The 15,089-nt window shown below is 34.9% G+C and overlaps 1 pseudogene; it reads left to right on the forward strand.

Annotated features, from left to right (window-relative positions):
• The first annotated feature begins 5,925 nt into the window (after positions 1-5,925).
• On the forward strand, positions 5,926-7,424 carry LOC108517980 (tubulin alpha-1B chain-like; annotated as a pseudogene).
• Positions 7,425-15,089: the final 7,665 nt, after the last annotated feature.

Raw genomic sequence — 15,089 nt, forward strand, 5'->3', positions numbered from 1 at the left:
ATAATAAAAAATAAATAAATAAATAAATAAAAAGAAATTTTAAGTAAACAACTCTTTTATATGTAATTTTGGGAGACTTTCTTGTAATTTAGGTGAGATCCTCCTACACGTTTCTTTCATTGCTTTCTTTAGATGAATGCTAGAAATGTGCAGATCTAATGCTAATGTATTAAATTATTATTCATTTAAGATATTCCAAGTATTGTAGGTTTTCTTCTTATCAAAGTCTGTAGTTGATGCATTAACATTTATTACAGGTAGTCACCTATGTAATGGCACTCAGTTTGAAAAACATCAAGTTAATTCCTGATTGTCAGAGGTTACTTAGTATCTCTAATATATTTTAAAAGATGACCTCAATTCAAGAAAAATGTCAACATAACCATTTAAAGAATTGTGCAAAATATCTAAAGATAGTTTAATCAGGCCTGAATTTTTCCAATAATGTAGTCAAAACACTGCTCAAATCTGGTAGGAGAAACAGCAGTAACATTTCTTTAATTTTTGTTCTGTGAAATCAGTTGCCAAGATAAGACTTTTTCTCTTGTCACTTTTCGTCATATTCTTAAAAGATTGTGGCCAGAGTATGTTCAAGCCTAAATTCAATAAAATATATTAAACATATTATGCTTATATTTTTGTGAATGTTGATCATTTTTTGTTATTTGAGATTATTCACATATATACAAATTAATCAAAGTATTTTAAGGTGAAAAAACTATTTTTGTAATAAAAGATAGTTTGTGTAACAACGTGCTTACATTTTTCAGATTTCAGTTTAATAGTAGTTGATTTCTGATTCTGTTCCCAGGAAATCACATTATTTTAAGTCATTGCTTATGCCACTTGTCACCATTTTTGTAGGTACTGCTCTGAAGTCGCCATGACCTCTAACCTAGATGGCTGCAATACCTACTACAACTTCTCCCTGCCTTCACATTTGCTCCTCTACATTCTGTTCTCAACAAAGCAACCAGAGTGATTCACTTAAAACATACAAGTCACATCACGTCACTTCATGTTACTCTGAAGCTCTAACAGATTTTCATCTTCTCAGGATGGAAATTAAGAGTTATTAGAATACCATAAAGAGACTATGTTTTGTCTTCCCCAAATACCTCCCCCCTACTATACTGGCTTCATATTATACTCTCACCCGTTCTCTTTCTGCTCTGTTAGTTGTCTTGCTGTGTCTCCACTATAATATATATGTTGCTAACTCATGGCCTTTATGCATATGGTTCGTTCTGATAATCTTCTTCCTCAGGTAATGTTTCACACTCATTTTATCCTTCAGGCATTTCTGCTATATGTCACCTATCAGTGAAATCTACACTGGCCACTGTATAGCATGCCTCCACCCCCTAACCTTGCCTTGGCACCATCTCCCCAATTTATTGCTTCAATTTTCCTCATACAGTTCATTGCCACTTGACTTGACACGTATTTACTCATTATCTGTTTATTGACAGTCAATCACTGGTAGAATATTTAATGAATACAGAATAAATACGTATTAAATGAATGAATAAATACATAAAAGACAGGAGTTGAGTTTTTCTTTTATACCAGAGGCAGATAATCTAAAGCCCTCAGACTAAATCTAGTTAGCCATTTGTTTTCTATAAGTACATATAATTTTGTTGAAAAGAGTCCTCCAAATTTGTTAACATACTGTTTGTGGCAACGTTCACACAATGGCAGAGTTGAATAGTTGTGAAAGAATGGGAAGTTAGCAAAGACAAAAATATTAAGTGTCTCCTCAAAGAAAAGGTTTGTTCATCTTTTAACTTTTGTTAAATCTTCATATAAATGACCTTTATTCTCCTACTCTTCTTTTCAAATGGGCAAGAGTAGCTGTTTTGTATCATTCAATGTTTTCAGCAAGTAATTGAAATAAGATTTCGGTAATTTGTGGGAACCAAGATTTACCTTAGATAAGGGAACGTACTTCTGGAATCACAATTTTCACATGAAAATTGTTGACTGCAAAATGAGAAGTTTCATATTTCTGTAACCATTCTCTGGGAAATATTCCATAACTATATCTGATAAAACTGATACAAAAATACCACAGGCTAGCCATTTAGTGAAAGCTATTAAAGAGATCATTTGAAAAATAAAAGGGAAGCAATTTGGATGCAAGAGATGACATTTTACTCAGATATGTTGCCCTATCTTTCATCTTTCTGAACTTACATGGGCAAGGACGTGAGATGTTTAGTTCCACTGAGCAATTAAATATTTAATGAGAAAGAGCACTAATTGGTAGGTAATGCTCTCATTGATTGTTTCCTAACCAGTCAGTAATTGCATATAAAAGTCATATATTAAGGACTTAATTAACAATACAAATTACTCTGCCAAAAATGGCACATCATTATCACAGAATCTGTGTTGAAGCTGTCTTCATTTTCCCTCATGGTTTTGAAACTTAGTAGAAGAAAGGACTCTAAATTTAATTTGACTATTTCCATGGTTTTCTTTTCTAAATCCATTTGATTGTTTAATTGCTAAAGCCATGTATTCTTTAAGATCTGTGCTTATATGTAGAATATCTTTAGGGAATATGATTTACTGCCCTAGTTTCTGGAAAATGAACTCATATGATAAATGAAACACGATGAAGTTCTTGGATGGAAACAATCAAATTGTCAATAATTTTACATTTAGTCTTAGGAAATCTATGCCATTATTAACAAATCTAACGAAAGAATACAATAAAAGAACTTAATCTTAAAATTGGTGATTTTGAATTTTGTGATACTCCCTCTGAATTCTCTTTATTTTACTTGGTGTATTATTATAAGTTGCCCTTACTTGTATTCCCTGTACACGTTAAGAAATATAACTTTTCCACCCATTCCAAAAGACTCCCTTTGTGGCCCAGACCACTAAACTGCTCTTTCTCTCAATAGCTAACCACTGTCCTGATACAGAATCAAGTCCTGGAATTTCTTTAGGTTTGTCAAGCAAATTTGTATCTTGAGACACCAGAATATAGTTTTCCCCATTTTTGCTGTGTCTAAACCTCCATCCTTTTCTTTTCTTTTTTTTTTTTTTTAAGAAGCTGTGAAGTTTGCCTTGGAAAGTTTTCCTGACTCTGGGTCAGGCTGATTACAAACTCATGGTGTACTTTAGTATATTTTAGAAAGGATTTGATTAAAGTTTTCAGATGATTTCTTTTAACAGGAGGCTCAGTATATCTGCCTTCTGGCTTTTATTTTTATTTTTCTCCAAGCCATTTATTGCCTGCTAATTGTTCATTTCATCTACCATTTGGTGTTAAAAAGTGGTTGCAATTTAATTCTATCATTTTATTTTAATTTTTTTGGGTGGAATAATTTTACAAAGGAATACTACCTTTCATCTACTATTTGATTAGCCAATGATACAGTTAATACAGGAAAGGTGGAAAAATCACCTCGATCCTTTCTGTCATTTAATCAGTTTTCCAAAAGTGATTTGGATCACTGTTTTTTCAGCAGTTGATCAATTAGTTTTCACATTTATATGAACTCATGGATTTATGATGAGTTTCAAATTCATTGTGTCTCTTATCCTTATTGAAGTTCAGTTTGTTCCATCTATGATGAGCAAAACATCAGAAGTTTGGCTCTTGAATTCTTCAGGCATGATCCTAGCAGTCATTGATAGCTTCCTTTCTGTCTGTTTTGTCAAGATGGTCTATACTCAATCCTGTACATTTTCTTCCATAGGCATGAACACATCTATTTCTCCACAAAACACATTCTCTTTTAAATTGGGCACTACTACAACCTGAGTTTATTATATTTTCTAATTCTTTTCAGGGAATTTAGGATTAAAAGATAAAGACAAAGTTACACAGATAAAACGCTTGTGAAGCCATACTGATATTTTCATCTTCATTTCCAATTCAAAATTATAAGACTTTTGTATGACTTCTTCTATATTACCTCTTTGTTGCAATTCATATGCCTTGATAATTCTGGCTCTCAAAATACAAGAGATGATAGAATGAGAATAGCCTGTAATTATTCATTTGCTTGATTTCTCATTGTACATACAACTATCTCAGAGTAACAATACTAATACTACCATCTCTAATTATGATTACTAACAAGAGTTTTGTTATTTTGTTTTGCATTTCTCTATTCTCCAATTTATATTATTTCTAGATTGATGATTTGTATCTTCCTTCCTTGTTCCTGATCAGTCTGACTAGAAGATTATAAATTGTATTAATCTTCTCAAAGTATACATTTTGGGTAAATTGATGTTATTTATCTGTTGTTTTGTAGGGTCGGGTATTCTAAGTGTGACAGGTAGATCAGTGTGGCTTTCTTTCATGCTTTCCTGTCAACCTTGCTGACTTTATTTTATTTTTATTTTCTAGGCTTTCAGCTATTCATCCATTAAAGGTCAAACAAAAATTGCTCCTCAATGTCTTCCCATCTATTTTTAAGTTTGTTTTAAAATAAAATATATTCCTTATTTTAAAAGATTTTAGTCACTTAAGATTACAAGTTAATTGCCTAGTGAACTTAAATATGGCTTGAATATTTCTCAACAGGTATCTTTAAATAGGTAAGTTTACCAATGGCTCATTAAAAAAAGATTTAGTTATATTCTTGAAATGTAACAATATAATTAATGGTTTAGAACAGTGCCTAGTACATGGTAGGAACTCAAGAAATGTTAGCCAATATGATTTTCATCTTTTTTAAACTAAAAATGCCCATGTATGCGATGCTGTTTGTGAAATACTTGCCATGTGTATTGTTGTAAATTTTTTTTGGAAATAAATAACTCAGATGAAGTAATTGTAAAGTTTTCATTAATGCGGCTTCCAAGCCAGTTTTATACTACAGTGGCTGAAAATAATAGGTATGTGATAGATTTTGCTTAGAAAACATTTCCAAATTAACAGAATAAAATAGAGAACCATTTGAAATTATTGTTAAAAGAAATCTGTGAGATTGGGATTTATGCTAATGTGGTCCCCATCGTAACCCCAAGGGATCCACGTAGAAGCTGAGAATTAGCTATATTAGAAAGAAATAATTTCATAATGATTATTTTTTTAAAGATAATAATTTCATGTTTCATGAAACTATGCGAGGAATTTTGAAAGTGTTTTCCAAGTTAGATCTCAAAATATTTTTCTTTTAAAAGTGAAACAAAAAAGTTTGATATAATAAAAAATCAAATTAGTCCAATGTTTGACCTTTTAAAATTGAGACAATGATAAGAAAGAAAAGGTTATCAAAAAATACGGAGACAGAGTTGAAGGAAAGAATCATTTATGAAAAAAAGAAAACTCTGATACAAAAATAGGTATTAACAAACTATAATGTACCATACGGTGTAATGTTTGGAAATAAAGTTAATAATAAATTAAATTTCCGAAGTATGGAAGTTTATATATTTTCATTGCATTTGTGAAAGAGAAACACCTATTCATTGTCATCTTTTTACTACATTTAAACAGTGTTTTATATCATGTGTCCACTGCTACTGACACTCATAAATTAATTAGTTTAAGATGACATTTTGAAACTTAATACCCACGTTTTGCCACCATTATGTAAAGGTTAAAATGATATGTCAGAGGCTTCTTGGAGCAATTGAAAGACTAGCAATAAGTAATAGTTCAAGCCTCATGACAGTTGATACAGATTTCCTTGTGATCCCCTTCAACACCACCAGAAAGTTTTATTATTTCCAACTACAGTTTTATTTTCCATACACATTTCTTGACTTCAACATTTTGTCTTAATCATAATCTTTTATAGCTAGACCTATTTAACTTTACATTAGTTTTACCTTGATCATTTTTATGTGCAAATTCTAAAGGAGATGTTTAACTATAAGTATTACTGAGCACATTACTTTCCTTAACTCTTAGCTTGTTGGGATCGGTCATTGGACCCGTTATCCGCTCCTGTCGCCTTAGCCTCCTAACTCTTAGCCACTATGTGTGAGTGCATCTCCATCCACATTGGCCAGCCTGCTGTCCAGACTGGCAATGCCAGCTGGTACCTCTGCTGCCTGGAATATGGCATCCAGCTCCACGGCCAGATACCAAGTGACAAGACAATCCAAGGGAGAGATGACTCCTTTAACCCCTTCTTCAGTGAGACAGGTACTGAAAAGCAAGAGCCCAGGGCCGTGTTTGTAGACCTGGAACCCACAGTTATTAACAGTTTACTCTGACATCTACAAGCCACCTCTTCCACCCCGAGAAGCTCATCCCAGACAAGGAAGATGCTGCCAATGGCTATGCATGAGGCCACTACATCATTGACAAGGGGATCATTGATCTCATCTTGGACTGAGTTCACAAGCTGGCTGACCAGTACACAGGTCTTTAGGGCTTCTTAGTTTTACCCAGTTTTGTTGAACAGACTGGTTCTAGGTTCAACTTCCTGCTGATGGTATGTCTTTCTGTTGCTTATCACAAGAAGTCTAGGCTGCAGTTCTCCATTTACCCAGCAACCCCCCCATCCTCCAGGTTTCCACGGCAGTAGTTGAGCTCTATGACTCCATCCTCACCACCCACACCACCCCAGAGCACTAAGATTGTGCCTCCACAGTAGACAATGAAGCCATCTATGACATCTACCATTTGGTTAGTCAATGATACAGTTCACACAGGAAAGGTGGAAAAATCACCTCGACCCTTTCTATCATTTAATCAGTTTTCCAAAAGTGACTTGGACCACTTTTGGAAAGCTCAATATTGAATGTCCAAACTACACTAACATTAACCATCTCATTAGCCAGACTGTGTCCTCTATCACTGCTTCCTTCAGATTTGATGGAGCCCTGAATATTGATCTAACAGAATTCCAGACCAATCTAGTGCCATACGCGCACATCCACTTCCTTCTGGCCACGGGTGTCCCTGTCATCTCTGCTGAGAAAGTCTACCGTGAACAGTTTTCTGTAGTAGAGATCACGAATGCTTATTTTGAGCCAGCCAGTCAGATGTTAAGATGTGACCCACACCATGGTAAATACATAACTTGCTGCCTCTTGTACCCTAGTGATATGGTTCCCAAAGACATCAGTGCTGTCACTGCCACTGCCACCATCAAAACCAAATGCAGCATTCAGTTTGTGGATTGCTGTCCCACTGGCTTCAAGGTTGACATTAGTTACCAGCTTCCCACTGTGGTACCTGGCGGAGACCTGGCCAAAGGACAGAGAACTGGGTGCACACTGAGCAACATCACAGCCATTGTTGAGGTGTGGGCTGACCTGGACCGCAAGTTTTAACCTGATGTATGCCAAGTTCCTTTGTTCACTATTCCGTGGGTGAAGGGATGGAGGAAGGAGAGTTTTGTGAGGCCAACGAGGACATGGTTGCCCTTAAGAAGGATTATGAAGTGGTGGATTCTGTTCAAGGAGAGGGTGAGAAGGAAGGAAAGGAATACTAATTATCCATTCCCTTCAGCCCTGCAGCATGTCATATCCCCAGAATTTCAGCTTCAACATCAGCTGACAGGCATTCAGGCTTTTTGGTTAGAATGTTTTCACTCAGTGGTGATCATGTCTTTCCATGTGCCTCTGTAAGATTTTTTCATCATGTCTCAAAATAAAGGCTTTAGAATAAAAAATGAATAAAATAAATAAATATGAATATTATTCAGTTACACAGGATACGTTTTAATTTCATGAAGAGATTAACGTAGCCCCTATAAGTAATGATAATTCACACCACTATTCACTGGATTTGGATATACAGTTATTTTACGTTTTGGCAAACATAAAATACGAGAAAGATCAGAATAGAAGATGAATGTATATTAATAAGGACAGTATTTTATGAGTACACAGGATCTGTTATATATCCCTACCCATTATGTAAGTCAATCTATCATCTATATCCAGGGTCTGCAAACAACATCCTGTAGGCGAAAACTGGCTTGCTGCCCGTTTTCAGAAATAAAGCTTTACTGAAACACAGCCATGCTCTTTAGTTTACATATTATCCATTACTTCTTATCTATTACAGAAGCAAAGCTGAGCAGTTATGACAAACCCACGAGCCATTTAAAATACATATAGCTGGCCGAGAGTGGTGACTCATGCCTGTAATCTCACCACTTCAGGAGGCCAAGGCAGGCAGATCACTTGAGGCCAGGAATTTGAGACCAGACTGGCCAACGTGACAAAACCCCATCTCTACTGAAACTATACAAAAATTAGCCAGTTGTGTAATTACAGCCAGGCATGCACCTGTAATCCCAGGTACTCAGGAGGCTGAAGCAAGAGAATCACTTGAGCCTGGGAGGTGGAGGCTGCAGTGAGCTGAGATAACACCACTGCACTCCAGCCTGAGTGAAAGACTGAGACTCTGTCTCACATCCATCCATCCATCCATATATACATACATACATACATAATAAAATAAAATACATATGGTCCTTTGCAGGAAGGAGTTTTCTTATATCTAATCTGCAACATCAATATTTATATATATCGAATCATTTATCTAATCTCTTAATATATATTCACATATGTACATAAATGTGTATACATACATATATATGTATGTCTGAATGTATATACACATATGTATATATTTTTCTGAATATCATTCTTCCAAAAAGAGTTTCTGATGGCACACACATTTGAAACAGAAATAAGATATAACCCTACAAAATAGAAGCAAGACAACAACAAAATAACAAAACCAAAAGAGCAATATTTTAAATGGGATGAATCATTCAATTTGAGCATGATTTTGGTCTGAGATTTCTGGCAGATATGACAATAAACAAAATATTGAGCTACATTGTTCTAATTAGAAAATGTGGTAAATTAAAGCAAATACAAAAGAACACAAGAATAATTTCCTTCTTATATTCTTCTGTAGATTTATGGATCACAGTCAAGTTGACCATAGAAATATAATCTCTCTCTGTTATTTTGAAGACTTGAGTTTTTATACAGAATGCCTTATAAAGCATATTTCCTGAGGGCTTTATCAATCAACAAATTTACAATAAACGGAAGTTCACTTTATGTGATAGGAAAAAATCTATGACAATATAAGGAGACATATAATTTAATAACATTTTTACATTTTCAGTAATAAAGGAAAATATTTGTAGTAACCTATTGAAATGGGATAAGTAAATATATATTTTGAGTGTCTTTTTTACTTTCTATATTTTTATGCCTGAATGCTAAAGTTAACATGTATTTTCACACACAAAAGTCTAATGTGAAGGGTTTATATAAATGAGTTTAGTAATATTTTGACTCCATTTAGCTCAGAAAATGTTGAGTCTTAGATAAATTGTAAGGGTGAAAATAATATAAAAGTAAGAACTGTTGATTGATAGTATCCTAATCTTTCCCTTGTAAGAAGGAAAATCAATGCACTTATAATTTCTTATTTAGTTGCAATATTCTACAATAACATATTAACATAATTTTGATCATCACATTGACAACTCATGGATTACAGTTGACTTTATGTGATGTGACCATTGTAAATATTAGATTTCTATTTTCTCCATATTGCAATGGATAATCTTATCTATTAAGTAGAATAGGAGAAAATGTGTTTTCATCATTTCATATAGAGAAGTTGGTAAGCTTTATACACTTGTTATTTGTTGTTAAAATATAAAGAGACAGCTAAAGTGAAGACAATAGAATCTTTTTTCTTCAAGAAACCATGGCTATTATTATTAAATAATTATCTGGCTAAGTATCGTAATGCAACAAAAAGATTTTATAATGTACTCCTAATACTTAAGCGGAATAATAAAAAAAATATTGCCTCACTTCTTAAAAATGTAAGCAGATATTTTACTACTGTTGTTAAAACTCTCTTTGGAGCCAGGCACAGTGGCTCACACCTGTATTTACTGCACTTTGGGAGGCGCTGGCAGATGAATCATTTGGCCAGGAGTTTGAGACCAGCCTGCCCAACATGGTGAAACCCCCGTCTCTACTAGAAATACAGGAAAATTAGCCAGGTGTGGTGGCATGCGCCTGTAATCCCAGCTACTTGGGAGGCTGAGACATGAGAATTGATTGAACTCCAGAGGCACAAGTTGCGGAAGCTGAGACGGCACACTGCACTTCAGTGACAGAGCAAGAATCTGTCAAAAGGAAAAAAAAAAACTCTTTGGCCAATTTGGCAGTACAACTGCATCTACCACTGTGACCTACTGTGTGAAAAGTTCACAGAGACCTGAATGTCAGTTTTCACAAGTGAGAAAGGAGACTCGGGGTGATATGTTTATATACTGCATGGAGAAATGGCTGTTTTTTTGTTGTTGTTGTTTTTTTTTTTTTTTTTTTTGAGACAGAGTCTCGCTCTGTCACCCAGGCTGGAGTGCGGTGACGTGATCTCAGCTCACTGCAACCTCTGCCTCCTGGGTTCAAGTGATCATCCTGCCTCAGCCTCTCAAGTAACTGGGACTATAGGCATGTGCCACTACGCCTGGCTAATTTATTGTATTTTGGTAGAGACAGGGTTTCACCATGTTGCCCAGGCTGATCTTGAACTCCTGAGCTCAGGCAATCTACCCACCTCGGCCTCCCAAAGTGCTAGGATTACAGGTGTGAGGCACTGCAGCCAGCCAAGAAATGGTTTTTCTTACAATCTCCATTGGCCTGTCATGATACCAATAGCCCTTTTTCTTTTTGTAGGGAATGTTATTTTATGATTACTCCCCTTTTTAGGAAATGATACATGATCTACTTTCCCATGCGTGCTCCCTCTGTCACATTTATATGCCCAATACAAAAAAAAAAAAAGAAACAGAAAAGGAAAGAAAACAGTTTTGACACGTTAGGCAACTGTCACATCAAGTTTACCAAGACTTTGATTTTAAACAGATAGCCTTTGACTAATAAGAACTGCATTTAGGGGCAATATTTTATTTTCTCGGAAGTAACAATAAATTACATAAGCTGTTACTAGACTTAAAGAGGCATGTTTTCATGTTTTCCTTTTCTTTATTGTTTTGATACATCTTTGAGGAAATAATAGTAACAGAAACAACAATAAGTAACAGTAATAGTTGGCTTCACTTAATTGAACTCTTATTCTGTACAAAAATCTCTTCTAAATACATTATATGCCCTATCACAGGGAGGTATTTACTAATTATATTCCCATTTTCCCAACAAGAAAACCAGGTCACAGAAAGGCATATTAACATGACCACGGTCACACCATTAGTGAGAAGATGAGCCCGAATTCCAACTGAGGTAGTCAGGTTCCAGAGAAGCTGTATTACTTCTCACTATAGGAAATGTCTTTTTTGAAAATTCTAAATTCACTATTGTGGCTCAATGACTATGTTAATTACACTGAAAGCTACGTAGCAGAAGGTAAGCTTTCTTTGCTTAATTTGCTTAAATAAATAATACTTTTAGAACTGTGGCAAGATAGACATTAAAATTATTTTATAAGTAATTCATGTCAAGTAGGAAGTAGGAGCTAATTCTATCCTTTTAGAAAATAACCTGATTCTGTTTAACAGATATTGTAAGATACAATAGCTAATGCTTATAGAATGTTTACCCTGTGTCAAGCACTTGTTTCAGTAAGAGAAAAATAAAACAATTTCTATTCTGTTACTGCTGTATCAAGCAAATGTAATCTTTCAGAGTCCATTATAAACAGCACATTCTGATCCATGTTTAAACTATGAAAAAAATCTTTTTGAAACATTCAAAAGGGAAAGGTTTTTTGGGTTATGGATGTTTGCAAGTCAAAATTGCATTCAATGCTAGCAAAAGATAATTTATAGCTGGTGTTTCACTTATAATATTGTCTATCCTTTTTCCTGCCAGAATTCAGGTCATTCATAATAGCAAGTTATGCATTTTATGGGACATTAATCAGGCAATCAGCTGTTGCAGGATATTAAAAAGGGCCTTGCTAAAGAAGAAGAGTGAGTAGAAGATTTCTTAAGCAAACTCAATTATAGATACAGCAGTTCATTTTTTTCAGTTCAGATTTTTATCATACTCTTTTGTTGTGTGCCATACTTTATGTTTGTGCACATATATAGTTAAATGCCAAATCTGATTTCCTAAAATACAAGTCAATTATATATTTAAGTAACCATTTTCCTCTGAATTTAATTCGCAAATGGCTTTCAATAAAGTTAAAGGGATCTATAGTTTCTTAGTGGTGTCCTTGTTCCTATGGTGAAGACTAACAATATAGTCTATTGGATTTAAAATTGATTTTGATTCTTCAAGTTAGTCTCTTATTTAACTTTTGACTTATTAACACTCTGCACATTCCTTAGCTTTTTGTTGTACCTTTAATACCTATACTCCCTTATTTCATAACAATATGATTTTTCTCATGTTTCATAGCTGTTCACAGCTGTCCAATGTTTATTACAGTTAGGGTGGATATGCTGCTAGCATATAGGCAATGATTGAGGAGAGGAGATGTATGCCACTGTAGGCTGGCCCTTAGTAAGAAAGATGTGTCATCTTCTCTTTTGCTCCTTTATTAAAAGCTGGAATGTTGGCTTAGTGGCTAGGTATCTTTATCTAAACAGGTAATCCATACTAGGGATAGTACGGCATGACATGGGGGAAACCTGGGTCTTCAACACCATAAAATGTTGATGTTTTCCTTAAAAAAACTATTTAGATTATTACAGAAGGAAAACATGAACTCTAATTTTGGAGTTCCTTGCTAAAGTCACGTATTATTTACTATATCCAAGAGAAATATTGGTATAAACATGTGTTAACATACTACAGAAACAAAACCAAAAAACTATCAACAATCCAAAATCTAAATGACACCCCCACAATGATTAAAGATTAGGTAGGAAAAAGGGCATAGATACTACTCAGACCCTTGTTAAATTATGGTAAGAATGTTCCCTGGGATATTTTGAAAGACAAATCATGTGCAAATTGAGCTTGAAAATTTACTAGAACTGGATAGAAAAAGCAAAAACACGAGAACAAATATTGTGTGATTGTGTTTATTGCTTCTATAATCAACGTTCTACCATAGATGCATTCACACTGGTTGTAAAAATGACCCTGCTCTATAGACGAATGGGAGCCAAGGTTGGCTCTCTGATCCTTTCCCCAACACCTTGTATTAAGATTTCTGGGTCAGGTGTGGGAGCCAACCAATACTATGCCATGCAAATTATTTTCTTTTCAGCCTAGTACTTCAGATGACCTCAACGTGGTATGATGTGACGAAGTTTGGGCCAATGAAATGTAAGCAGAATATCTGCAGAATAATTTACTCCAAAGAATATGAGGCGCTTTCCCTCTCTTTCCTTTCCTTTTTAACCTGATGGCTGGATATCACCAAGCAACAGCATGTGGGAATGGCAACACCCAAAAATGGATGGAGACTTGGTTTCTGACACCATCCAGCCCACCAGATCAGCCATATTGTTACTTGAGAGATAAAACTAGTTTAAAATACTGTGTTTGGGGAGTCTCTTTTATAGCTTCTTCACCCATACCCAATTATTTATTTTACCAGATTAACAAACGCTAAGCTATCAGGCAATGAATTCTAAAACCTTGTAAATAAAAAGTACATTTTATTAATTATAATTTTCTTATATTCGTCTAATAAATTTTCTTTTCTTTTCTTTTCTTTTCTTTTTTGAGATAGAGTCATGATCCATCACCCAGGCTGGGGTACAGTGGTGTGATCTTGGCTCACTGCAATCTCCACCTCTCAGGTTCAAGCGATTCTCCTGCCTTAGCCTCCCAAGTAGCTGGGACTACAGGCACGTGCCACCACATCTGGCTAGTTTTTTGTATTTTTAGTAGAGACTGGGTTTTACCATGTTAGCCAGGATGGTTGCGGTCTCCTGACCTCATCATGATCTGCCTGCCTCAGCCTCCCAAAATGCTGAGATTATAAGCATGAGACACCAAGTCTGGCCTCTGTTAATGATTTCTATACTCCAATTTACCTTTTATTATTCTGTCTACATATCTGTCATAACCATGCTTACATAAATATATTTCTAGTGGTCACTGAATCACCGTATTTGTGTCTTTTGTATGTGGGTTAAAATTTTTGCATGCCTTATGAGTCTTTAAATAATTTTACATAGATCATGTTTTATGATCTAGACATATATATATAGTTTTTATTACTATTCCAAACCCAACCATATGAGAAAAATAGAATACATGGAAAAAATAGAAATTGGATTTCTGCAGTGATATGGTTTGGCTGTGTCCCCAATCCAAATCTCATCTTGAATTGTAGCTCCTGTAATTCCCAGGTGTCATGGAGGGATGCTGTGGGTGGTAACTGAATCATGGGGTTGGGTCTTTCCTGTGCTGTTCTCATGATAGTGAATAAGTCTCATGAAATCTGGTGGTTTCATAAAGGAGTGTTCTCCTACACAAGCTCTCTTGCCTGCCACCATGTAAGATGTGACTTTGCTCCTCAATTATCTTCTGTCATAATTGTAAGGCCTCCCCAGCTTCATGGAACTTAGTGAATTAAACCTTTTTCCTCTGTAAATTACTCAGTCTCAGGATATGTCTTTATTAACAGCATGATAACAACCTAATATATGCAGAAACAAATTACACAAAAGAAGACAATTTCTCTCCTCTTGAAATTCAAAGTTCTGATGTAGTCCTAATAGGTCTCTGTGTATTCAATAATAAAATCCATGTTTTCTGCTTTTCCAGTACTTGTGTCTCCCACTAAGTTTGGGGTCTGATTTTGGTTTTATGGTCCTTTTAACAGCATTTGCAAAGGTGTACTTATTACGTAGCACTTAACTATCTCAGTTCAGGGAACGAGAAACTTAGCAGAGATAAACAGGGTATGTGGGCCGAATGGTCTGAATATCCAGGTCGATAGTGTTATACATAACGGTCATTGAATGAATATTTTGCATGATTGTAAAACATTAAGTACTTGTCTCTTATCATCTAGCTCCTCCCTATAATATATCAGATGGTTTTATAGAAATCATGCGTTTCATTTAATACAATGCAAATGTATTAGGGAGTTGAAAGAAAACAAATAGTAAATATATGCTAGGCTTCTTTTGTTTTGTCTTTTTTTTTTTTTTTTTTTTTACTTTTCTCTTAAATAGTAA

The sequence above is a fragment of the Rhinopithecus bieti genome, unplaced genomic scaffold, assembly GCF_001698545.2.
Source record: "Rhinopithecus bieti isolate Rb0 unplaced genomic scaffold, ASM169854v2 scaffold_1295, whole genome shotgun sequence".
In the NCBI taxonomy this organism is placed as follows: domain Eukaryota; kingdom Metazoa; phylum Chordata; class Mammalia; order Primates; family Cercopithecidae; genus Rhinopithecus; species Rhinopithecus bieti.